The sequence below is a fragment of the Balaenoptera ricei genome, chromosome 5, assembly GCF_028023285.1.
Source record: "Balaenoptera ricei isolate mBalRic1 chromosome 5, mBalRic1.hap2, whole genome shotgun sequence".
Taxonomy (NCBI): domain Eukaryota; kingdom Metazoa; phylum Chordata; class Mammalia; order Artiodactyla; family Balaenopteridae; genus Balaenoptera; species Balaenoptera ricei.
In genome coordinates this window covers 85,681,758-85,708,450 of record NC_082643.1, presented here as the reverse complement: position 1 = coordinate 85,708,450, position 26,693 = coordinate 85,681,758, and the positions used below count along the sequence as shown (strand labels likewise).

General features: G+C 33.3%; 1 pseudogene; it reads left to right on the top strand.

Annotated features, from left to right (window-relative positions):
- Positions 1–19,589: 19,589 nt before the first annotated feature.
- LOC132366556 (tubulin alpha-8 chain-like) lies at positions 19,590–20,952 on the top strand (annotated as a pseudogene).
- Positions 20,953–26,693: the final 5,741 nt, after the last annotated feature.

Genomic DNA, 26,693 nt, shown 5'->3' with positions numbered 1-26,693 from the left:
AATTGTTTTGGTTATGCTAGATCTTTTTACTTTCGTATGTATTTTAGGATTCACTTGTCAATTTATGAAAAAAAACAAACAAACTAATTTTGACAGAGATAGTTTTGAATCTGTATATTAACTTGGGGAGAATTGCCATTTTGAATCTTCTTGTCCCATGATCATGCTATGTCTCTCAATTTGTCTAGATCTCTAATTGTCTCAGCAATGTTTTGTAGTTTTTATTTTGCAAGTTTGTACTGCTTTTATTAAATTTATTTTCAGTATTTTATTCTCTTTCATCCTATTGTATATGGAATTAGAGGCTTAATTTTATTTTTGGATTATTTATTTCTAGATTATAGATATAATTCACTTTTTAAAAATATTGGCATTTGTCTTAATTTCCTGGGACTGTTGGGATAAATAACAACAAATTTGGTGGCTTAAAACAACAGAAATTAATTCACTCACAGTTCTGGATACCAGAATTCTGAAATCAAGGTGTTGTCAGGTGGATGCCCCAAATTCCTTGGTATTGCTTGGCTTATAGAAGTTATCACTACAATCATTGCCTCCATCTTCACCTTCTCCTCTATATGTCTCTTCTCTTCTGTCCATCTAATCAGGTTTGTCCTCAAGTTCAGTAGATTTGTATGAATAAACACTTGTCTATTTGTTGTTTTGTCTTTTGTCTATTTTCAGAGCCCTGAATTTGTTGTTTTTGACAATTGTGTCCAGTTTCATAATTACTTTATGGAGAGGCGATTTGCCAAACTTTTCATTTCACTGTAGCAGAAAATGCCCAACTTGTGATATTTCATATTTGAGTCTCATGCAAAGGTAGGTAAGTAGGAGAAAACTGAGAATAATTTGAGAAAAATTATTTGAGAAAAATTTTTATTTTTTTCTCAGAAAACTGAGAAAAAATTTGAGAAAAAAGTCAAAAACAAATGTCTCATTTGTCTAAATGGTACTTTTCCTAAAAGACAGCCTGTAGTTGGAAAACCAGAAACTAATGTAACTAAATTTCAGTGTGATTATTAGCCATGTAATTTAGAAAAGTTTACTTAAATTCTCTAAGTTTCTTCCTCAATCAATATAAAGTAGAAGGATAAAGATATTTATACACTAAGTTTGTTGAAGTATTTATTAAATAGCATACAAATGCACAGTGGTAATCAAAATATATATGTGTATATATACATACATATATGTAAATATATATATATATATAAAACATATACATGTATAATCATTTCTTTTTATATATATGTATAAGGAAAAAACTAAAACAAAAAATATCATAACCACAAAAATTCTCTACTCTTCATTTTTTTCAAAAGAAAGACATATTAGCACCTCAGTGTCTTGATTTTATATTATTAAGTTACTCTGTGTTCCTTTAAAGGAAAGCTGCATGAAAGTGAATATAGTAGTCATTAGGGCTGGTTACAAATATGTCCTCTTCTCTTTCTGACACATGGTGAAACTGTACTTCCCCAACCACCTTGAGATGATTTGCTATCCCCATGACTTGCTTTGGGGAAGGAAACAAGAAGGAAATGAAATGTGATATTTTGAGACTAAAGTTTTAAAAGCTAGACATGATTTGCCACATCCCAACTCCTCTGTCTTGGTGATCTCGAAGTACAAGTCCAGCTGAAACAGACTCTTTTGCCAACCCACCATGGGCGTGAGTTATGAGTGAGAAATAGGCTTTTATTTTTCAAAACCATTGTGATTCTGTGCATGCTAGTTAATGCAGCATAGTTTAGCCTGATTTGACTAATAGAGTTTTTCAAAATATAAGATTTACTGGTTTATACCCTTTAATATAAGTAATGCCCAGTAATATGCTTTAAGAATTCACGTACTTAGAGTAGGGTTTTAACTAAAATCTTAAAGTATGCAAAAGTTTTATAAATTTCTTTGGGGAGCTCAGTTAAAGAGCTTATGTTACATTGCAGATGAATTCTGCAGTTATAAAATAATGGTAAACATAAACTGGTAGCTGAAAATATCCAAGCTAAAAGTCATTAAACTAGAATAAGTACTTGATAATGAATATAGACTGAGATAAATGCATATATTTAATCAAACGTTTCTGAAGGTGCTTTCTCTAACTGCGAAATTCAGAAGCACAGAAATAAATGCAAGTAATTTGAGTGCTCTGCACTGGCATTTAAATACAAGAGAAGAAATGTTAATAGGATAAGTACCAGAAAGGATTAAGTGTCAAACACCAAAGAGGATTAGTTATTATCCTGCCTTTACAGGCACCCAAATTTCATGTGGCCAAGTAGATAGGAAATAGAAAGCCAATGCTACAAAATGGGACATTTTTCTTCTCTTTGCAATAAGCTTATACTAAAATCAGTTTTATTATGGCACATAACTAAACAAGTAACACAATACTTAAGCTTTCCTATGAATAATCTAAATTATAGTACTTTTCAATGTATTTTAGGAAAATTTAAAATTTTCCCGTTTAAGATTACATTAAATAAGCACATGAATTTGCAATTAAATAACATAGCTTCTACTTTTGAAACCAATTATTCATACCTATACACTGAGTTAAAGCTTTCTGCATTATTCAGAATAGTAACTGCAGAGATTTACTGTATTTTATTTCATTTACTGTATATATTTCATTGCAATAAGATATAAAATATATACATGTATGTATGCATATATCACATACATAAATATATATGTATGAATGTAAACAAACACATTCATCCACATACACACATACGACATTTACATATCTCTGAAATTGAGACGTATCTTACACTAATGGAAGACTTAAAGATTATTTGAGATAGTAATGAGAACCCTGGCTGTTGTATGAGAACCTTAAATTCTTCAGTAGATCAAAAATGTACCAGCATTAAAAATGTATAGAAAAGTCATCAGTGATTTAGAAGGAAATGTTGGAGACAATTATGGAAAAGTCTTAGGAAATGCTGTATCATCAACCCTCTTGATAACACAGTGACCAATGTTATGTGTTGTGATTCAGTGACAATGCTGAATCAAAAATAAATTCAGAAAAATCACCTTTGGATACAAAGAAGATTTAGAAACATATGAACCAATTTTGTTTGCTCATATTTTCTACTGTGTATACATATAAGAATGATACACAATTGAAAGAACTATCTTATTAATTCTAAAAAGAACTCTTTTGACAAGAATACAATTGAAAAAAAATAAGTACATTGTTGTTTACATGTCAGCATTTTTTCTTTCTTAGTGTTCATAAAATAAGGTGCAGCTTATAGCTGATGACATCTGCAGTTCATGAAATATGGGAGTTTATTGACTGTGGTTTCTTACATTTTAACATGAAAGGCAAGTGCTGTTGGCATCTTTACTGGAAATGATATTCTAGTCGTTCAGGTCACTGAACGACTAGAATATAATATTCTATTCAACTCATATTCAGACCCCTTTCCAAGTAATTTCTAACTTTACATTATTTGTCTCCACATTACCTCATTTACTGAGGGTGAAAAAGGATAAAAGACAATATTTGAAACTCAGACTAGTTTCCAATTATAGTAAGATGGCTAGAATTATTTACTTAGTTTAGTTATATTTTACTTATCAGTATCAAATCCTTATCGACAAATACCAAAGACTTACTGAATTTTATTCACTCATTCCATCACTGAATATTTATTTTCAGAGTTCCTAATATGTGCCAGAAATTGTTTTAAGTTAGGATTGCTATTTTACAATGATATTTTTGTGGAGTAGTATCAGTATGTTACTATTTGAAAAAAAAAGATTTTGATAAAGAAAATTTCAAGAGGGAAAACTGTTTATTTAATAGTATTATGCATGAAACACTCCAAAGATATACGTTACTGAATTCTCTTCAGTGAGAGCAGAGACTATGCCTGTGCTAGTCAATGATACATGCCCAGCATGTGGTCCAGTCCTGACAATTACAGTGTATGTTATTAAATAATTGCTGAATAAATATTATCTTTACCCCTAATATCAGTAACACCGGCCAACTTGGAAAAGTTCTAATTCTTAATCACAGTAAAAAATAAGGAAAAACAAAAGTGTATAAAAATGTTTTAAAATATACCAAGCTAGGAAATCACAGCGAGAGAGAGAGAAAGAGAGAGAAAGAGAGAGAGTGTGTGTGTATGTGTGTGTGTGTGTGCAGTTCAGGTATCCAATGGTGTCTAGTCATGCTGCTACAATTGGTACAAAATGAAATACAGCTTGTTGCTTTTTCCTTTTTTTTTAATATGAAAGTTAAACTGCCAAATAGAAATCAGCAGGTGATATACTCAATAAATGTGCTGCATAAATGAAATTTAAGATGACAAATTACAGGGTTACAAAAGGAAATATGGTGGTACTCTACATAGAATGACAAGTCCCGATTTACTTGGGTCATTTTCAGATTATGCCTGTTGTACCAGCATAATTATTATAAAGTGTCCCCTTTCACTATCCAGAATATCTTCATTTGTCTAAGAAGTTTAATGATCATCTGATCATCTGCTATTACTCATAACAACCCTTTTATGACAACTAGATATTTCATTCTACTTTTGATCACTAGAAATCTGTTTAGAAGGAATACATGACATAGTTATGTTATTTATGACATAAAATCTCATGAACCTCTTTATATTTTTATCAGATGCTTTCTGGTATACAGAAAGTATACACATTGAGTAGATAAATAAACTTGTATTTCTTCAGATGAAACTTGATTATAAAACTTCTTAGAGATTTAGTGAGAACATTAATTTTATAGTACAGCTTCAGTTTTAACTCTCTTTGTGAAGACAAATATCTATGAGTACAAATAAGTAATAATTTGTATACATCAACACATGTACAGGAAGGAAAATATTATGAATAAGGGGTGTACAAGAATCATTGCCATATATCCATGGACAGGTAAACACATAGTATAAAATAAAGGCATGCTTCTAAGTGCTAACAGAAAGAAGTCCAGACTGCCGATGGAGTAGTTTACAAGGGAATCTCATTAATTTAGATTTTTTACCACTATTTCAAAATTCAGACCATATCAGATAATTTTACTTTTTCCTAAGAATATCAAAGTTATTATTAGAACTTTATATTTTGAAACATATTTTACCCCCTCCTTAATGTGTCAAGATCTCCTACCAGAAAAAGATATTTTTAAAAATTACCTTGTTTTGAATTTTAAATACAAATGCATAAAATTTTCTTCCAGTTTCAGCTTCAACTTGTAAAGAAGTTGGATGTTATCAATTCTCTTCTTACAACAAGGAAACCCTGAATAAACTGAAAAGCAACACCTTTTCCTGCATCCATTAATGCACTGAGATTTCAGAATAAACTGCCATCCGGAAATGTACAGACATGGCAAATCCAGAGAGCCATGGTCAAGATCTGCCATAATCGATAAGTTGGATTTTATTAAAATTTCTGCTTTTTGAAAGATGCTGTTAAGAGACTCAAAAGATAAGCTAAATAAAGACTGGGAGAAATTATTTGCAAAACACCTATGTGATAAAAACATGTATCCAAAATATACAACAGAAATTCAACAGAACAAAATCAAACAATGCAATTACAAAATGGGCAGAAAGTGTGAACAGACACCTCACTGAAGATTTACAGATGTTATATAATCATATGAAAAGAGCCTCAATATCATTTGTTATTAGATATTGAAATTAATTGAAATTAAAACAGCAACGAGAATTAACTTACACCTATTAGAATGGCAGAAACCCAAAAGATGGCAATATCAACTACTCGTGAGTATAAGCAACAGATACTCTTAGTAATTGCTGGTAGGGATGTGAAATGATACAGCCACTTTGGAAGACAATTTTGCAATTTCTTACTAAACTAAACATAGTCTTACCAAAATATCTAGCAACTGTGATTCTAGTTTTTACTCATATTTTTGAAAACTTATGTCCACACAAAAACCTGCACATAAATTTTGAAACCAGTGTTATTCATAATCACCAAAAACTGAAACAACCATGATGTCTGTCAATTGGTGAATGGATAAACAAACTGTGGTACATACATACAATGGTGTATTATTCAGCAACAACAACGAAAACTTGAGCTATTAAACCATGAAAAGACTTGATGAATCTTAAATGCAAATAACTAAGAGAAAACTAAGAGAAAGAAAGCAGTCTGAAATGCTACATACTTTCTGACTCCATACATATAATATTCTGGAAAATGCAAACTATAGAGATGGTGTGCAGATCAGAGGTGATGGAAGTTTAGAGCAGAGGATGGAGTAGATTGAATAGATGAAGCACAGGCTGTTTCCAAGGTGTTGCAACTGTTCTGTATGATACTAGAGCGGTGTATACAAGGTATTAAACATGTGTCAAAATCCACAGAACTTCACAGCACAGAAAGTAAATCTTAATGTATGCAAATGAAAACAAACAAGAAGTCAAAGAATCCCAGTTTAGAAGGTAGATGTGACAAAAGAAACCACGTATTAAAAAAGCAATGAAACCCCCTCACTGAAGGGGATGAGGCTGGTGGAAGGTGTTGATATAAGTAAATTTGGAAATGAATGGAGTGTGTAAGACTAAAGGCCAGTAGAACTGTAAATAATCACTGCACTTAGTTGATAAATTTGTTTCCCAAGAAGATAGTGGTTAACATTTCTGATACTGTTATAAGTGTAGATTGAAACTGGAAAAGTAAGTAAACGTTTGGTGACTAATGGGAGACAGATTTCTCTCTATTGTAGGGGGAGGTTAAAGACAGGCAAGAAAGGGCTTCCTGGTGGTCAGTGGTTAAAACTCTATGTTTCCAATGCAGGGGGCATGGGTTCGATCCCTGGTCAGGGAAATAAAATCCTGCATGCCACGTGGCAAAAAAAGAAAAAAAAATATATATAGGCAAGAAACAGGAGGTTAGAATAAATCCATGTGGTAATATTAGGATTAGAGTTGGAGACGGGAGTATGAACTCATGTTTAGATTAATATAGATACAGTTTGCATATGTGAGAGGGCCTAGAATAAATTATACCGCAGTAGCAATGATTACAGCTAGCATCCAGATCTTGGTTTTTAATACTATTATCTAACAAAAGAAACCAAGATTCCTTGAAGAATTAGCTGATTGCAGGAATGAGTCAAGAACTATACAACAGGAGATGGCAGCATCTTGTAGTGACAGAAATAAAGCCACCTCCCCAAAAACTTTCCACACCCACCAATGATACAATATGTCAAAAGGATGCATGGGCCAAATGAAAGTTATTCCAACAGCTAAAACGAACAGTTTGAGCAAGAAAGCAAATAAAGAAGTATTGGCTTATAACCCAAAGAATAAAAATTCTTGAAACTATACTGACATAAACACATTGTTGGATAAATAAATGAGTGAGAATAGACAAATCTCTGGTATAGAAGAATTCCAAAGAATTTCTGTACATATACTATTCTTAAAGAAGTGGAACATAATTCTCCACTCCTTAAATGTGGTCTGCACATAGTTACTTTCTTCCAAAGAATACAGTACGGAAAGGGAGGAAAAAAAAGAAAAAAGAGTAATTTTACATTGGAAAAACCTGACAAATGCTAGCTCAAGCCAGGGGGATCAAGGTTAACAACAATAAGTCATGTTAATTGCGTGTACCTTTTATATATGATGAGAATGACCTCTGTGATCTTCCCCTTAAAAAACACATTATCCCAGTATAATCTTAATTAAAACATGATTACACATAAATCCCAACTGAAGGACGTTCTAAAAAATACCTAACCAGTAATCCTCAAAAATGTCAAAGTAACCAAGAACAAGGAAAATCTGAGAAAATGTCACAGTCAGGAGGAATGATTAAAGAGAAATAATGGCTAAATGTAATGAAATATCTCTAATGATACTGTGGGACAGAAGAGATACATTTGGGAAAAACTGAGGAAATCTGAACAAAGTATGAACTTTTTATCAATAAATATCAATATTGATTCATTGTGACACATGTTAATCTCTTTTTTAAAAAATTCCCTTCTCTTTCCTTCCATCCCCCCTTCCTCCTTTCACCTCCCTTTTCCCCCTCCCTTCCTTCTTTCCTTCCTTTTTCTTTCTCTTCTCCCTCTCTTCCCTTTCTCTCTTCCTTTCCACTCATTTAAATTCTTGGAAAAAGCTTGATGTAGCTGAGACTATTTCTTGTTTAACTACCTGGAAGGAAGTGAATTTAAAACTATCTGCACAGTATTATAGAATTGAAAACTAGTGGGAAAACTTTTAGTTTGCAAGAAGGGTAAAACCTCAGAAATTTCATAGGTCTTGATGCACGTTAGCCCATCATATTTTTCCAGAGAACCCAACTTTTTCCTAAGTCTCCATCCAGCCAAACTCCCAGCTGAATGCAGCTGCATGAGTAACCTCAGCCATAGCCCAGGGAACAAAGAATTCTCCAGCTGAGTGCAGTTACCCACATGAGCCAGAGAAATAATAAATTGTTATTTTCAGTTACTGAGTTTTAGAGTGGTTTATTACAGAGCAATAGAAACAAAAACAGTAACAAAACTTAGAAAGAACTTCTAAGTCAATACAAATATTAATGGCAATATATAAATAAGAGACATGAGCAAATTATTCATATAAGAGTATCTCTACCAGAGGATAAACATGGAAATATGCCTAAATTTATGACTAATTAGAGGTTAAAAATAAAGTTTACAATATTTAATACATTTCAGATTCTAAGTGTTTGTGAGTATGAAGCAACACAATAGAAAAATGTCCAGTGTTCGAAAGAGAAAAATTTAAAACAATCTGAACTCCTTAAACAAGAAAATATATAAAAGAAAGTGACATTCAAAGAAGTGAAATCAAATCAACTAGAGCTACATGTATCAACCTCATGAAATTGTAGAAACATAATTAAGGTGAAAATAGCAAGTATTAAAAAGATATTTATATAGTATAGTACCATTTAACTATAATTTTTGAATAATGCAAAGAAATACATATGTTTAGTGAGCATGCGTAGGGCGTAATATGGTGAAAACATACACAAAAATGATCATCCTTGGTGAAGAGGAAAAAGTAGATTGAAGAAGTCCTCCAAGACCAGCTGCAACATTTGTAAATATCTTTTTCCTGAGAAATTATGATGCAAATATGACAATGTTTAATTTCATAGAGTTATTCTTAAAAAAATACCAACAGAATATTCATGTTTTCAAGGTAAGCAATAAAGAATGTTATTTCTGAACCATACCATGTTTTCTCCCCTCCCAAAAAACTACTGATTTGCATGGACAAGTATTTTTTGGTATCTTCCTGGGAGTTTTGTGCTTAGCCTGAAATGCCCTTATAATTGGATAGAGTATGTGTAAAGTTTAACATCTCTCTGGACCGATTTGGGATGCCAGCTTACTTATGGAAAATTCCGAATTCAAATGCATCAGTTTTCTTTACCTTCTCTTGAACATGAATTAATTGGAGTATTTGGTTGCATGTATGTTTTCTCCCTAGACTTTCTTCTTCATTAAAATGATTTCAAAATAATTGGAAGCTTTTTGTTTTACTTCCATCTTTCCGATCCAGGCATTTGGTGGCAAGAGTGACAGAATTAGTCTCAGAAAGATCTTCTGCTTCATATTCTGAGACCACATCACAACTCCACAATGTCCCTCATGAAATACTTATTCTCTCATTCTTTCTTTGACTTTCTCAAGGGTTCCCATGATCTAAACATCAACCTATTAATTAAGACTGACTTAGATGAATAGAATAAAATCTCCTCAATAGCATACTGCTATCATGTAAAGCTACAAACCATATTTCTCACAGTTCAAGCAAAAATTGTTTCATAACTGCCTAAGTCACTTTTACAACAATCTCAAATTCTGAAGAAAAAATGTATACTGAATATTCATATCTTCCAATTTGCTTCAGCCAAGCTAAGCCTCATTTTTTCATCTATTGCTCCACTCTCAAAAATTACTACCCATCTCTGTGAATGTAATTTCTTTCTGTATTCAGCTAGTTCGTTAGTCTCCACACATCCTGTAATATTATTCCTAACAACTTGGGCAATTTCTGTCACTAGCCCTATATTCTCAAATCCTGCCAGACTAGTCCATTAAGTAAACAGGAAAACAGCACTACTTCTTTTGTCATGAATAAGGAAAATTGGATATTTGCTGTGTCCTCGCTAAGCACTTTTGTGGTCCTGGTAATGTCACTAAGCCTTCTGGGGCTTCAGTTTCCTCATTTGTAAAATAAACAAATTAAATTCAGTGGTACTTAAAATTCTTTCCAGTTCCACACTTCTGCAACTTGGCTTCAAATATCACTTCAAAATAAAATTTATAAATTAGATTTATTGCCATTGTTTGCTTCTTTCAAAACAAGAAATTCACAGGAAAGGATAAGTACAGTTTATTTATCTGTATTTATTTATCTGAGGTCTATTTTCTAAACAGTGGTTCCTTGTAAAAATCTGTAGGGCTTTATCCTTTCTGAAGCAAGATTATTTTGGCATTTCTAGGTTTATTTCCTGAGGAGGAAAATAAAGCCCTTATTGAAAGTTATCTTAAAACTATAATCTCTCCTAGGACATATCACTTCCCATTCATCATTTTTTTCCCAGCAAAATTGATTCATTGATTTATGTTCCTGATTCAGACTCTATTTTTGTTTTTGCATGTTTTTGAATCTGATAATTATGACTCTTCTCATCAGTGGTTCTGAACATCAGGTTTGAAGTTTATGCATTTGTGCATGCTTTTTGAATTCTAGTTTTACTTCTGCATTGTGCAAAGAAGTAAGTTGGTTTGACAAGGCTCAATTGCTTTGTAAAACAAAGTAATTAATTAACAAGTAAGAGATACTGCCACACTAGAGAATTCTAGATAATTTACTTTTAAGTATGTTTTAACGGAAACTGTAAAACTCGAAAAGAAATTGTCACAGACTGGAGAAGAGTATAGGGACGTGATGATGAAATGCAATTTTGTGGTGTGCTGGATTGAATCCTGGAATAGAAACCACCTTAGTGACAAAACTAATGAAGCCTAGAAGAAATCTAGATTCTAGCTAATGGTAATACACTGATGTTAGTTGCTTAGTTAGGACAAGTTTACCATAGTTATATAAGATGATAACGTTTGGGGAAATAGTGCAGGAATATGGGGACTACTTTTGCCATTTTTACAATTTTTGTGAATCGAAAAAGATTTCAAGATAAAAGTTTATTTTTAAATTATTGTACCCAGAATTGACATTTTTCATGGCATTTTGGAATGGTTTTCTATGCTAGGAAATCTGTGCAATGACTAGACTCTCTTGGCTTTAAATACTCATCGAATTTACTATCAGTAGTAAATTTTCCCAAAATATTATAATGTGATAAAAGGGAGAATATTTCCACAGACAAGCGTCAACCACACAATTCATTTTATTCCAATCTGAATAAGGAAGAGTTCTTAGAAAAAAACAAATTCATCCTCTATTTTAAATATATTCAACAATTGCTTTAGACAAAACTAGTCCCTTTAAATCATAAAAAGCAAACCCATATTCTAATATAACTAATTTTTATTTACTTAAAAAAATCAAATATATTAGTATAGAAATAAAATTCAACTGTGAAAAACTGTTTCTACTATTTTCTTAAGTTTTGCAAGGTAGTGATGAAATAAATGGACAAACTTGTCAAAATTGATCAAACTACATTAGGTTTTTAATATTATCTAAGAGGTGGACAAACCTGTCAAAGTTAACTAAACTAATCTATATTATTAAAAAAAAAATCCAAGTAGAGAGTCTATCAAATTGAATACATGGTATTAATATTTTAATGATATAGAATGCTGTAACTACACAATTTAAAAAAAAAAAATATGTTTTACTCAGGATTTTTGGGTGGCATTTTTGGTAGTTTAAAGCACCAACCAGTGTAGTGATGAATATCTGTGCTGTTAAATACTCAACCAAATTATGCTATCAATTCCTAACTTAATGGTGTAAAGAAAATAATCCAAATATCACTGAGAAATCAATTGTTATCTTTGCAATGTCAAATACTTACAGTTGGATAAAAGTACAGATGTTTTAAACATGTCTCAACTTATGGCATTTGCTAGATTCTACTTCTATAAAGAAATATATAAAATGTCACTTTGGGTGTGTGTGTGTGTGTGTGTGTGTGTGTGTGTGTGTGTGTGTGAAATACCAAAATAATCATGTATCAAAAATATTCTCAGTAATAAATTTTTTCTAATAAAAATTGTACAAGTCTAACTTTGTAACCATTGAGGAGGCAATACCTTTGACTGGGTACCAAAGAGCGGGAAAAAAAAACAGTGGTAAGTTGATATATATATATATATATATATATATATATATATATATATGGTACTACATATAAAATGTACTCTCTCCATCATCCTTCACTGCATCATAAGTCTACTGAAAAAAAAAAAAAAAACTTTAACAATAAGTATATCTTGAAATTATTGAAATATTTTTATTGTGAATAGCATTCGTAGCACATAGAAGTTCACTGGATAGTTCTTAGTGAAGTTCTTAAAGTTGTCAAATTTAAAGTGGAGATTTTCTTTTACAAAATATGTGTTGGAAATTTGCTGATTTTAATAAGTACTATTACTAGATACTGCTTAGCTGATAGTTACAAAATAATTACTATCTATTCCTTTGAAGTGAAGATAAGGTTTTAAATAAGGCCTCTTTTTGAAAGAAACAAATGCCACTGAGACAATATTTTTGAAAACAAGTAGTATTTGGAAATGTTTCTATAATTATATAATTCTCTTCCAGAAATGGTAACATCTGTAAAAACTTTTTTTGTCCATGTAAAACACTTAAAAAGAGATTTCTAACTGGTTTAAAAATCTTTCAAATTAAGAGTGTCATTGGGTTTTGAATGCACTTGATAAAAATATTAAAATGCAACAGAATCTAATTCTAGTTGACACTTGAACAATGCAGAAGTTGGGGCACCAACTTTCTGTGCAGTAGAAAATCTGCATATAACTTCACAGCCCACCTTCCATATCTATGATTCTGTACCCACAGATTCTACCAACCTCAGATCATGCAGTATCACAGTACATACAAAGTGAAAAAAAATCTGTGTATAGGTGGACTGGTGCAGTTCAAATCCATGTTGTTCAAGGTAAAATGTACTGTGAAAAAATAATGGATGGACTTAGGGAAGTTAGAAGGTACTAGCTAAATTTTAATTAAAATTTTCAAACAATTGAAATGTAGAATAAAGAAATTTGTGACAACAAATGTAAAAATAGATATAAATTGAACTACATTGAAATTAAAAAGCATACCTCAAAGGGCACAGTGAACCTACAAAATGGGAGAACATATTTGCAAACCATATATCTGGTAAGTGGTTAATATCCAGAATTTATAAAGAACTCCTACAGCTCAACAACAACAGAAAACTGATTAAAAGAATGAGCAAAAGGATTGAATAAACATTTTTCCAAAGGTGATATGCAAATGAGCGACAAGCACATGAAAAGATGCTAACATCTCTAATCATTAAGGAAATAAAAAGCAAAGTGAGATGCCACCTTACAACAATTAGAATGACTATTTATCATTAAAAAAAAAAAACAAGTGTTAACAAGAATAGGGAGAACTAGGCATCTTTGAGCACTGTTGGTTGGAATGTAAAATTGTCTAGCTGCCATGGAAAACAGTATGGCAGTTACTCAAAAAATTAAAAATAGAATTACCATATGATCCAGCAGTTCTGCTTTTGGATATATACCCAAAAGGATTGAAAGCAGGGTCTCAAAAAGATATTTGTATACCCATGGTCGTAGTAGCAGTATTCACAATAGCCAAAAGATTGGAAACAAACCAACTGTCCATCAATGGGTGGATGGGTAAACAAAGTGCGGTATATGCATGAAATGGAATATTATTCAGCCTTAAAAGGATGAGAACTGTGACACATGCTGTAACATGGATAATCTTGAGGACATATGCTAAGTGAAATAAACTGGTTGCAAAAAGAAAAATACTTACATGAGGTACCTAGATCAGTCAAATCACAGAGACACAAAATAAAATGGTGGTTGCCAAGGGCTTGGGGAAGGGGAAATTGGACGTTGCTTAATGGGTATATAGTTTCAGTTTTGCAAGATGAAAAAAATTTCTGTAGATTTGTTGCACAGCAATATGAACGTACTTCACACATTTAAAACTGGTCAAGGTGGTCAATTTTATGTTATGTTCACACAACGAAAAAAGACTTTTATAATATTTACAATTTAAATATTTTAATATTAAAAATATGTGTTTATATAATCAAAAAGAATTAGTTTGTAATTCTTCCATCAGAAATACGTAATGTTGTGAGGTGTCTTTTTCAGCTATGATAACCAGTATCATCAAATACAGAAGAAAACAAAATTTGTTTAGAATTCTGAATTGCCTTTTGCATGTTTTTTTTAATTGAAGTATAGTTGATTTACAGTATTCTATTAATTTCAGGTATACAACATAGTGAGTGATACAATATTTTTACAGTTCATACTCCATTTAAAGTTATTATAAAATATTGGCTATATTCCCTGTGCTGTAAAATATTTCCTCGTAATGATTGTATGTTCATTGAAAATTTTTAAAAATAATGAAGCAACCACATTCATCATTAATACATTATTAATGGTACATTTTAGTGAAAATATTCAGTGTTATTGATAAATACAATAAAATAATTGTAAAATAATTTAACTGTATCTCACCTTTTAAATTCATACTTTTGTAGTGTACATAATAAATTAGCACATTTATATGTTAATATATATGAATATGTATAATACATAGATCACATTATAAATAAATATGCATCTATTGAAGTTCTACTCTTAAAATATTATTATGGAGGCAAATATCAAAATTCTATTATCTAAATTCCATTATCTAGAACACATAAAATAATTCCAAACTGGAGTTTGCCACACAGGCACTCATATCTTACATATAAAAATTCAAAAAGTGATTGTTTTGAGATACCTAGAATGGATGTGAGATTTGGCTGTACATTTAGAACTTCTTGGTGAGTGAGCTATTTTAGCTGACACTCAACTGTCATAACATGAAGCTATGACTCATTTCTGTTAAATTTCTTTCACTTTTACTCTTCAACTATGTAAAAATTACACAGGTCAGGTTAATAGTTTCATATTAAAATTATAACTAATGATCTCAGTTGGCCCCAAATCTTACCCAATAATTAGACTAAATATTTTTAACCCTTCATTCTTCCATTCTCTGAGAAGATTCTTTTATACCTTCCTTCACTTTTAAAACCCCTGATGTTTCCTCTCATTATGGTGCTCAGGAAATCTTTCTCTTTCCCTGAGAAAATACAACCAATCAAGAGAGAATTTATACAAGCCCCCATCATCACCAAATGTACCAGCGTAGCTGTACCTGGACTTAATTTTTCTACCTTTCCTTCTAATACTATGAAAAAAAAGTATGTTCTTCTAGAAATGCCAACTCCTCTCTTGCACTAGATCCCTAATATTGTCCCTAGAATACTATTCTAGCACTTCCCATTTCTCTTTGATATATGATTATTTTCCCCTTGTCTGTTGGATCAATCCCATCAACAAACACACACATATCCTACAAACAAACAAAAATTCCCTCTCTGTATTCACATTCCTCTCCATCTAACATCACTCTATAACACGAATGTTTATACATGCTATCTCCTACCCTGCTCATTTATTGTTTTTTGAACCCACTGCTATTAGACTTTCTCCCCTAGAACTCTAGTAAAATAGCTCTGGTCAAAATCATCAACAACCTCCCCATTGCTAAATGAGCAGTTTTCAGTTCTCATCTTCACATAGCCAAGAGTATTGGATCACTTCTTTCTTGAAACATTTTCTTCATTGGGCTTCAAGGAAAACATATTCTCCTAAGTTTTTCTCCTAATTACCTTTGCTAACTCTTCTGTTTTTTTTTTTTTTCCTGACCCCAATTTTCACTCAGTCTTTTGATGATTTCATCTAATCTTATTATGTTACATTCTATTTATACAATGATAATTCCCAAATTTGCATCTCCAGCCCAGACGTGCTAGTAAAATTCAGATTTCTATATTCAATTGCTTCCTCAGCATCTTCATTTGCGTACCTCATAGGCAGCTCAAACTTTCATTTCCAGAATCAAATACTAATTCTCTGAAGTCTTATTTTTCTCGATAAGTATCTTCACCATCTTTGGAGGCACTCTTGGTTTCTCTTTTTTGTTTCTCTCACCACATCCAATCTGCTAGAAAAGCCTTTTGGTTCTACCATGAAAATATATGAGTCTGTCTACTTCTTGTTTTCAAGTGTAAGGATTAACACCTATAATGATCAACTTATATTCTAAGGTAGCTTTTATTTGTTGCCTGGTAGTTTGCAATTGGCTCAGAACTGATTTACCACTATTGCCTTTTATCTGTCCTCTATAGTCAATTCACCACACAACAGCCAGCAGGTTCTTTTAAAATGTTATACCATGCTAGTCACTTATTTGGAATCACCTGGTATGTTGCTATATCATACAGATTAAAAAACCAAAGTCCCGGGCTTCCCTGGTGGCGCAGTGGTTGAGAATCTGCCTGCCAATGCAGGGGACACAGGTTCGAGCCCTGGTCTGGGAAGATCCCACATACCACGGAGCAACTGGGCCCGTGAGCCACAATTACTGAGCCTGCGCGTCTGGAGCCTGTGCTCTGCAACAAGAGAGGCCGTGATAGTGAGAAGCCCGCGCACCGCGATGAAGAGATGGCCCCCACTTGCCACAACTAGAGAAAGCCCTCGCACAGAAACGAAGACCCAACACAGCCATAAATAAATAAATAAATAAATAAAGACTTTCTCTCTATTTCACTGTCTTAAAAAAAAAAAAAAAGACAATAATATTAAAAAAAAAAAAAAAAAAAACAAAAAACCAAAGTCCCTAGTATGTGCTTCCAGACCTTACCTCCTCTCCCTGCCCCCATGTATCTGACATCATCTCCCACAAATCCCTTACTTTCTTCTCGTCAGCCACGGTGGCATCTTTGCTGGGTTTTGTCTGGAATCTTCCCCCAGAGCTCCTTGGCTTATTTTCTCACCTCATTCAGATCTGTGCTCAAACGTCACTTTATAAATAGTGCCTTCCCTTACCACTGTTCCTAAACTAGTAACCTCATATGCATCTCTCCCTCTGTTTCCCTCTTTCTCCCCCCTATTCTTTCTCTCCTTAGCACTTATTGCTACTTGACTCTTGTCTCTGTTTTATCTTTTTTCCTGTCTTTCCCTCAAAATTATGTTTTATCAGGATAGATATTTTTATTTATCAGGGTAGATATTCAAGTTCACTGCTGTATTCTCAGTGTCCAGCACAGTTCTTTATGCACAGTAGTTATCCAATAAACATTTGTCAAATAAATTGAGAAAAGTATTGAAACTGATGATATGTGTTCTACTTCTTAATGTACTGAAATACATTACTCTTTTTTTCTTTAGTAGTGTCTTGTCAAATAAGAAATTGTACATTATCGCTTGCCTTGTTTAGTATAAAGAAGTTGGATCAATAGGGAGTGGTGAGGGCTTCTTTAATTTATAAAATTCTCTATAACTAAAAATTTTAAATTGCCAGCTAGGCTGATCATTGGAGAAGAAAATAACCAGACAGCTAGGCACTATTTTTTTTTTTTGTTATTAAGAATTATTTTCAAATGTAAAGATGAGCAACTTTTATAATTGTAGTAACAATATTCATAAATGTGAAACTACAGTGCTCAAAAATATATGTGTATTTTAGTTTCAGGCTGCTTTTATTTCATACTGTACATAACATAAAAGCTGTTTCCAGTCAGATGATGTCAGAAGGCTATAGATGTTGAAAAAAGAACAGAAAATACAAAATCTCTTTTGCAGACCCTTTTGCTATTAGCTGAAGGTATTAGATATCCATAGCTATAGCTATGACTAAGGTACATGGCCCATTAAAAAAAAAAAAATCCTGGTTCTACCATACTTACTGCTATAGTAGGTACTGGCACTACCATAGCACTAACTAAATTTTCACAACCCGAGATATCTGACTTCCATGTAACAGAAGTATGAATAGCAGATGGTTGTGAGGGAGCAAATTTTGGATAATTTGTAAGAGGAACTTTTTCTATGACTTTCTAATTAAAGTTTTTGTCTGGATTGAATTGCAAAGTCATACCATGTTTTTATGCAACTTGCTTTATTAGCATAATACACAGATGATATTTGCAAAGATTATATATACATGATAAGAATAAGTATTTCTAAAGCACACATAACTGAATAGTGAGACTTGGTAACCATGAAGTCACTGGAGTTCAAATTTCTTGAATGTTAGGGTCCTTATACTAACAAATAATCCCTTTGACTTGGAATGCAGGCAATGCAGTGTCAAATCCTGGCTCTGCCACTACCTAAATGACTTACTTTGGCCAAGTTACTTAATCTTCTGAATTTTGGTTTTGTCATTTAAAAATGGGGACAATAATATCTACTTAAGAGAATTGTTCAGGTATTTAAATAAAAGTGTGTCTAAACTTCTTAGCATACTGACAAGCATATAAAAAGTATACAATAAAATTTATCTATTTGCAACATAAATTAGGCAACAAATGTGTAGTTGAGGAAACAGATGCCTCCTAACTATCTGGATATATTCTCTTTACTTTTTAATTACTTTTTTTGTTTATTCACCAAAATTGTATTAAAAGCATACGTGAATATGATTTAGGCACTTATTTAATAAAATTTTATTCTCTAAATTTTCTTACATCTCCATCAATCCCATGATCATTTTTTGTCCATAGATTTGATTTCCTGGTGCTCTAGCCCTTGCCCAGAAATCCTGCCCTTCTGAATGCCCAACTACCCAGATCCTGGCTGTGTTGGAAGGTATACGTTGAGTCTCAATTTGCCCAATTATCTTTCTCTGATGGTTGAGCTTCTCTTCTCTCCCTGCTCTTAGATATTTATTCTCAGTCCTAAAAAGGTCAGCACTTTGTTTTTTCTTTTTCTTTTAAAATCATAGTGGGGAATGTACAAGATTTATGGTTGGAATATATGGATTCAATCTTATCACTTATTCATGTAAGGCAATCAAGATGAGGGTGGATTCTTTTATACAAAACAGTCATAATATTAGCTCTCTAAATGTGTTTATGAGTACTGGTCAGTTAAAAATCACTGGTAAAAACAAACTGTATTGTTGCTATAACTGTATTAGTGTTGTTTCTTGTAAACTTGAGTAAAAAAATTTTAAAAATATAGAAATAAGGATAATAATTTTTTTCTAATTTTCTTATGCAGTGAAAAGTATTATTGCTATTTTGTTGCATATTATCTTCCTATATATAATATGTATATGAATGCACATGTATACTTTTAAAATCAAAAATAATATATCTAATGAACTGCTTTTTAAATAGTTAATGTTTGACTACTTCTTCCCCGGACTCCTTGGTAGTCTGTTAGTGGGAGATCTTTGTGGCTGTCCCCTCGCCTCCTCCAGTGCCACAGAACCCTACAAGTCTCAGCCATGTGTGAGTGCATCTCCATTCATGTTGGCCAGGCTGGTGTCCTTATCAGCAGTGCCTTCTGGGAGCAGGCCGGTGTCCCCATCAGCAATGCCTTCTGAGAGTTCTACTGCCTGGATCACGGCATCCAGCCCAATGGCCAGATGCCAGGTGACAAGACTATTGGGGGAAGGGATGACTCCTTCAACACCTTCTTCAGCGAGACAGGCACTGGCAGGCGTGTGCCCACGACAGTGTTTGTAGACCTGGAACCCACGGTCATTGATGCAGTTTGCACTGGCACCTGCTGCCAGCTCTTCCACCCTGAGCAGCTCGTCACAGGCAAGGAAGATGCTGCCAATAATCATGCCTGCAGTCACTGCCCCACTGGCAAGGAGATCATTGACCTCGTCTTGGACCGAATTTGGAAATAGTATACAGATCTTCAGGGTTTCTTGGTTTTCCACAGCTTTGGTGGGGGAACTGGTTCTAGGTTTACCTCCCTGCTGATGGAACGTCTCTCTGTTGATTATGGCAAGAAGTCCAAGCTGGAGTTCTCCATTTGCCCAGCACCCCAGGTTTCCTCAGCTGTAATTGAGCCCTACAACTCCATCCTCACCACACACACCACCCTGGAGCACTCACTGTGCCTTCATGGTAGACAATGAGGCCATCTATGACTTCTGTTGTAGAAACCTCACTATTGAGCACCCAACCTACACTAATCTGAATCACCTCATGAGCCAAATAGTGTCCTCCATCACTGCTTCCCTGAGATTGGATGGAGCCCTGAATATTGATCTGACAGAATTCCAGACAAGCTTGGTGCCCTATCCCCGCATCCACTTCCCTCTAGCTACATATGCCCCTGTCATCTCTGCTGAGAAAGCCTACCATGAACAGTTTACTGTAGCAGAGATCACCAATGTTTGCTTTGAGCCAGCCAACCAGATGATGAAATGCAACCCTCACCATGGTAAATACATGGCTTACTGCCTGTTGTACCATGGCGATGTGGTTCCCAAAGATGTCAATGCTGCCATTGCCACCATCAAGACCAAGCGTACCATCCAGTTTGTGGGCTGGACAGGGTTCAAAGTTGGCATTAATTACCAGCCTCCCACTGTGGTACCTGGTGGAGACCTGGCCAAAGCACAGCTTGCTCTGTGCATGCTGAGCAACACCACAGCCATCGCTGAGGCCTGGGCTCGCCTGGACCACAAGTTTAACCTAATGTATGCCAAGCGTGCCTTTGTTTAGTGGTACATGGGTGAGGGCATGGAGTAAGGAAAGTTTTTTGAAGCCTGTGAGGACATGGCTGCCCTTGAGAAGGTTTACAAGGAGGTTGGAGAGGAGGTGGGAGAGGATGAGGGTGAAGAGTATTAACCCGTCTGCTACAGTTTTACACTCTTGTCTTAGGATTGTCTTATTTGTGTTCTGTGGAGCTGCCCTTTGTGGCCCTATCTTGTCAATAAAAATGATATTTCTATTTTCAATGTCAAAATAAATAAATAACTAGTTAATGTTCAATGCTAAGAGATCAGGTTGGAGACTAAGAACAAATTAATAGATATTCATTGCCTATCCACAAACAGTGCAGAGGTGCTACAGGCTCTGACGTACCATCTCCATATATTCATGAGAGCTCATTATTAATGAATCTTGAAACAGTGTCAAGGCAAATGAAGTTTTCAGATCAACTTCACGAAATTAGTTAGGGTGGGCATATGCAAGCAGCATTTCACAAATTATATGTGAAAAATCATATAGCTTTATAGCATAAATTTCTTTAGAAGACACAAATTTGACAATCATACAATTGAAAATGAACCCATCGATTCAAAATTTAAAAGGACATATACTTTGTTCTTTGTTATCTCTAAGGTAAATAAAACTGTGTGGTATTTGTATCCTCCCTATGTAGAGGAAAGGCTGCATCTAATTGGGGATAAACCAATGCAGAACCATTCAGATGATTAACTCTTAAAAACATAAATAGCTCATCTTCAGGAACATATGCCTGGAACCTAGTGGGCACTCAAAAGATTGCCACCACATGATAATAGAGCATTAAATTTCTCTGATTATACTCAATCAGGATCTCTTTAGAATTCAAGATATTAAAGTAGTTCATTGTATTCTGGTGCAGGAATCTCCACTAGAGTCTTAATCCCTTACTAAAGGATATTTATTACAACATAAATTCAGGTTATTCTTATAGTAGAGGAAAGACAAGTTGGAATCTAGAGAAACTATAGCTAAGAGACCAATGGATACTGGTTATAGGAATTTAAGGGAAGAGGCATTTTTTCATGAGACAGTCTTGACAATATGTCAATTTCCTATTATTCTAAGGAGGAAGAAAATAAATAAAAGATTTAGATCCTAAACACCCATACAAAGATAGAAAAACTGTATTTGTAATGGGCATGTTTTTTACTATATATTTTTGAAATCAGTGTCTGGCTTATTCTAGCACTCAATTTAGTTTTGGATTAAAAAAACACAATTTTGTAGATTCAACCTAGAAAACAAAGTGCATGATCTCACTTGTTTTTGTGTCTGGCTTATTTTCACTCAGCCTAATGTCCTCTAGGTTGATTCATGTTGTTGCCAAAGGCAAAATCTCCTTGAAGATGTAGAAACAGAGAGTAAAACTGGGGAGGGGAAGGGGGGAAAATGGGGAGATGTTGGTCAAAGGGCATAAAGTTGCAGTGATACAGGATGAAGAAGTCTAGAGATCTAATGTACAGCATGATGACTATAGTTTGTTTTTTTTTTTAACATCTTTATTGGAGTATAATTGCTTTACAGTGTTGTTAGTTTCTGCTGTCAGAAATTTGCTGACAGAGTAGATTTCTTATGCTCTCATCACACACACAAAATGGTAACCTTGTGAGGATCTGATATGTTAATTAGCTTGACTAGTAATCATTTCACTCTATGTATATCAAATCATAAATATATCCAATCTTTATTAAAAATAAAAATACTTTGTATTTTTTGTTTTAAGTAAATTAGAGTATGAATAAATTAATGAGTAATTTCAACAGATGATCTTTAAATCTTAACAACAAAAAGAACAGCTCTCTGATTCTTGGATATTATTTTTAAATATATGAAATTATAAGGGAGGGAAAGAGAAATTAACCAATATTCCCAATATACATATAATTACTATGAAACTGTAGAGTAGGCACAATACCATTCTCACGATTGCTAATTTCTTCCACTACTAAACTTTTCCAGGACTAAAAACTGAATGATTATAGCCCTCACCAAGTTTCATTTTACTTTCTTAAGTAAAACAATTTTACTTTAAACATGTTCTCAAAGATGAGAAAACTACATTATATTGGAAAGTGCACTGGGTGTGAAGTTATGGCATGGCTTTTGTTTTTGTTTGTTTTTTAATCTTGGTTCTACCACCTGATAGTTATAAAATTCTGGAAAAATAACGTTATTGTCCTATACAGTAAAATGAAGCGAGAGGATAAGAGAGATAAATATTTTATTTATTCCTCATTCCAGACGTATGACTTGGTACTATGAGGGGCAGTACAGTGCAATAATTAATATTCCAGGCTCTGTGGTCAGGCAACCCTATTTCACCAGTAAATGCCAATCAACCACAGAGTCCTGAAGAGTCAAGACTGCCTGACAGAAAAGCACATGTCTGTCCCAATCTAACCTTCTGTGGTCTAATAAAAGGATGACTATGAGAACTAATTAAACAGCATTGGAGAAAGAAGAACAATATCCATCCTTTACAACCGTTAATATTTCTGCTTATGAACAATACTGTGAAACTGTGATTGTTTTTCCCAAACCACCTCTGTAGAATTCAGAATTTGTTTCTACATTTGTTTGGTGCATGATACTGGAATGCTGCCTATGAAAAATGAATATTTCCAGTAAGAAGTATGTTTCTCTCACATCAGTTCAATTTAGCCTTATCAGAAAAAGTCAGAAAAGGGTACTATTCAATAATGAGAAACATATGTGGCTTAGAGTCACACAAATATAAGCTGCTTCTGGGTGATTTACAGGAATAGTAGAGAAATCAGTGTTTTAAAACAGATATAACAGTATGAAAATAAGAAAAATATGCTTCTTCCTGAAAAATAATTTAGAGTGTTTTAAAAGATATCTTACAAATTATATATATATAAATATTATATATATTATATATATAATATTTATATAATATATATATATATATACTTAAAAGAATTCATCATTTTTGTCTGATCACTTCTTCTCTTTTAAATAAACATCTTTCTCCTTGGAAGAAAAGCTAATAGGAGATTTACCATCTATTTTTCCAGCAAAACTTTTATGTAGAAGTGTGAACAACTGTTTAACAAACATAAAACATTACTCTCAAACAGCACCAAATGCTTCCGGTTGTGTTGTAACTATCTTGGATGGACTTTTGCACAAAGTTCCAATAGATACCTATATATCAGCTAATTCCAACACTTCTTATCTCTGTCACCTTTCACTACCTTGAGATGCTAAATCAGTTTAACAATCAATTCTCTTTGAAATAATACCTATTATTCCTCTAACTTATGCTCCCACTTCTGTCTTCTGCCAAATTTATGCTTTTTTGATCTTTTAGCTGGTTTCACTATAAATCAACTAAAATGGATATTCTTTCTGTCCATTCTTTCCTTTTCTTATACAAACCCTAGTCTCTGCGAAATCAATGCCCTCTCCTGTGGTCCATTCAACTTCATGTTGATGACCTTCTGGCAATCACACATTGATGGCAGGGATGAGGCTATCAAGAACAGGAATGCAGATGTTGTTCTTATGATAGTTACTATTTCAAACTATTAATCTTTCATTCTTGAAAGAAGCTGTTGAATTCAGATCATTTGGTCATAATACTGTCTTTCACTCTTTGTCATCACTCTTACTCACTGAAGATTAAGTCACTGGCCTTACGGATGTCTTTAAGTACCACCATTATCTTAGGAGATAAGTGTCTTCATTAACTGATATTTAATCCACATGTTTTATAATTGGTTCTCTTCCTCAACATCAATGGCTCTAAGCTTCATGCTACATACATCCTCATATGCCTCTTGGCAACAACCTAAAACGTTGTCATAATCCAGAAATAGCCAATTAATATTTATACTACAAAATTCCATTATCTGATCTCATGTTTTTCTAGTTCTCAGTCTCTCCTATTCAATACATCTACTTTCTAAACTCAGAGACATCCTTTTTTTCACCAACCTCTTTCCTACCAATCTATTAGCTATATTCTAGCTTTCCTTTCTTCCTCATTCAGGATTCCAAAGCATGTCAATTGCTCTTGTAATTGTTTTTATTGCTGATTTTCTTATCTGCAAGTATCTCTCAAACTTTGTCACCTAGCTCATTTAGCTGGAAAAAGTCAAAATGATACAAAACTATGACATACAAATCCTACTTAGTACCATTTCAAAACTTGCTTAACATGTGTATTTCTAAGAATAGAGAGTTTTTAAGGTTTAAAATTGAGAGAAAGGTACACAGACTTCTCATATGCTCCCTGTCCTCACACATGCATAGCCTCACCCATCATCATTTTTTACCAGAATGGTCATTTTTTTCTTTTGAACCAAAGATGAACCTACATTGACACGTCATAATCATCCAAGTCCATAGTTTACATTATGTTTCACTCTTGGTGTTGCACATTCTGTGGGTTTGGACAGAAGTATAATAACATATATCCATCATTATCAAACAGTATTTTCACTGCCCTAAAAAGCCTCTGTGGTCCACCTATTCATCTCTCCCCCTTACTTGTCCCTGTCCGCCACAATCACTGATCTTTTTCTCCCTAGTTTTGCCTTTTCTGGGATGTCATATAGTTCAAGTCGTACAGTATGAAGTCTTTTCAGATTGGCTACTTTCACTTAGCAATAGGCATTTAAGTTTCTTTTATGTCTTGACAGTTCATTTCTTTTTAGCTTTGAATAATATTCCATTGTATGGATTTTCTACAGTTTATTTATGCATTCACCTACTGAAGGACATCTTAGTTGTTTCCAAGTTTTGACAATTATGAATAAAGCTGCTGTCAACACAGGTATGTAGGTTTTTGTGTAACCTACACAACTTGGGGTAAATAACAAGAAGCAGAATTGCTGTATCATATAGTAAGAGTACATTTTGTAAGAAATTGCCAAACTGTCTTCCAAAGTGGTAGTACCACTTTGCATTCTCACCAGTGTGTACGAAAACTATAGTTTAGCATATTTTTAAAAATAGGACTATCTACCTAATTGATTTTTATTTGTTACTCCACATAATATCTGTTCAAAGAAAATAGGTTTTTTAAATTAAATATATTTATGCTATTTAATAAGCATTTTTCTCCAGACTCAAGTATTTCCTCTCAATTTCATTGACTTAGATAAATGGAAGAAAATCAACTTCTTATAACCATGATACTTTTCAAAGACCTCTCCTATTTTTGAATGCTTATATTTTTCTGTTTTCTTTATGGTAGGTAGTGCCAGATTTATTTTAAGTAACAGTGAATATGATTTTTAGGATGTACATACAGAAAACTGTATTGATGCTACACAGTCTGCTTCTTGATGAGAACTGGCATTTGTATACTTGTTAAGTTTTCATAATGCAATACTAATACAGAAGTATGTAAAATAATTTTGCACTTCAAATTCAATTATATATAAGACCAGTAGCCTGATGTCGATTCTGCTATACTATACATGATATAAGGATGATTGTGGGTATGTATTAAGAGACTTGATTGGAAGAGTCACAGCTCAATCATTATTCAAAGCAGAAAAATGACTAATCACTCATAACCTCTGTTTTTTCCCATGTGGTAGAGGAAGAGCTTTAACTAATGCAAGAGAAACTAATTAGTTTCAGGTAGAAAAATACATTGTCTGATACTCATCTATACTCTACAGTGTACATTCTTCAGCACTATGTAGATGTAAGATTTATGATTTATTATCTTTCTAAAATGTTATTGCCTCTTATAATATGGTTTTTAATTTTTTGCACTAGTATTAAGCATCTTTTAATATTTACCTTACATTTATTAAGAAAATAGTGGGTCTAATACTTAAAAATAATAGCAACTATCA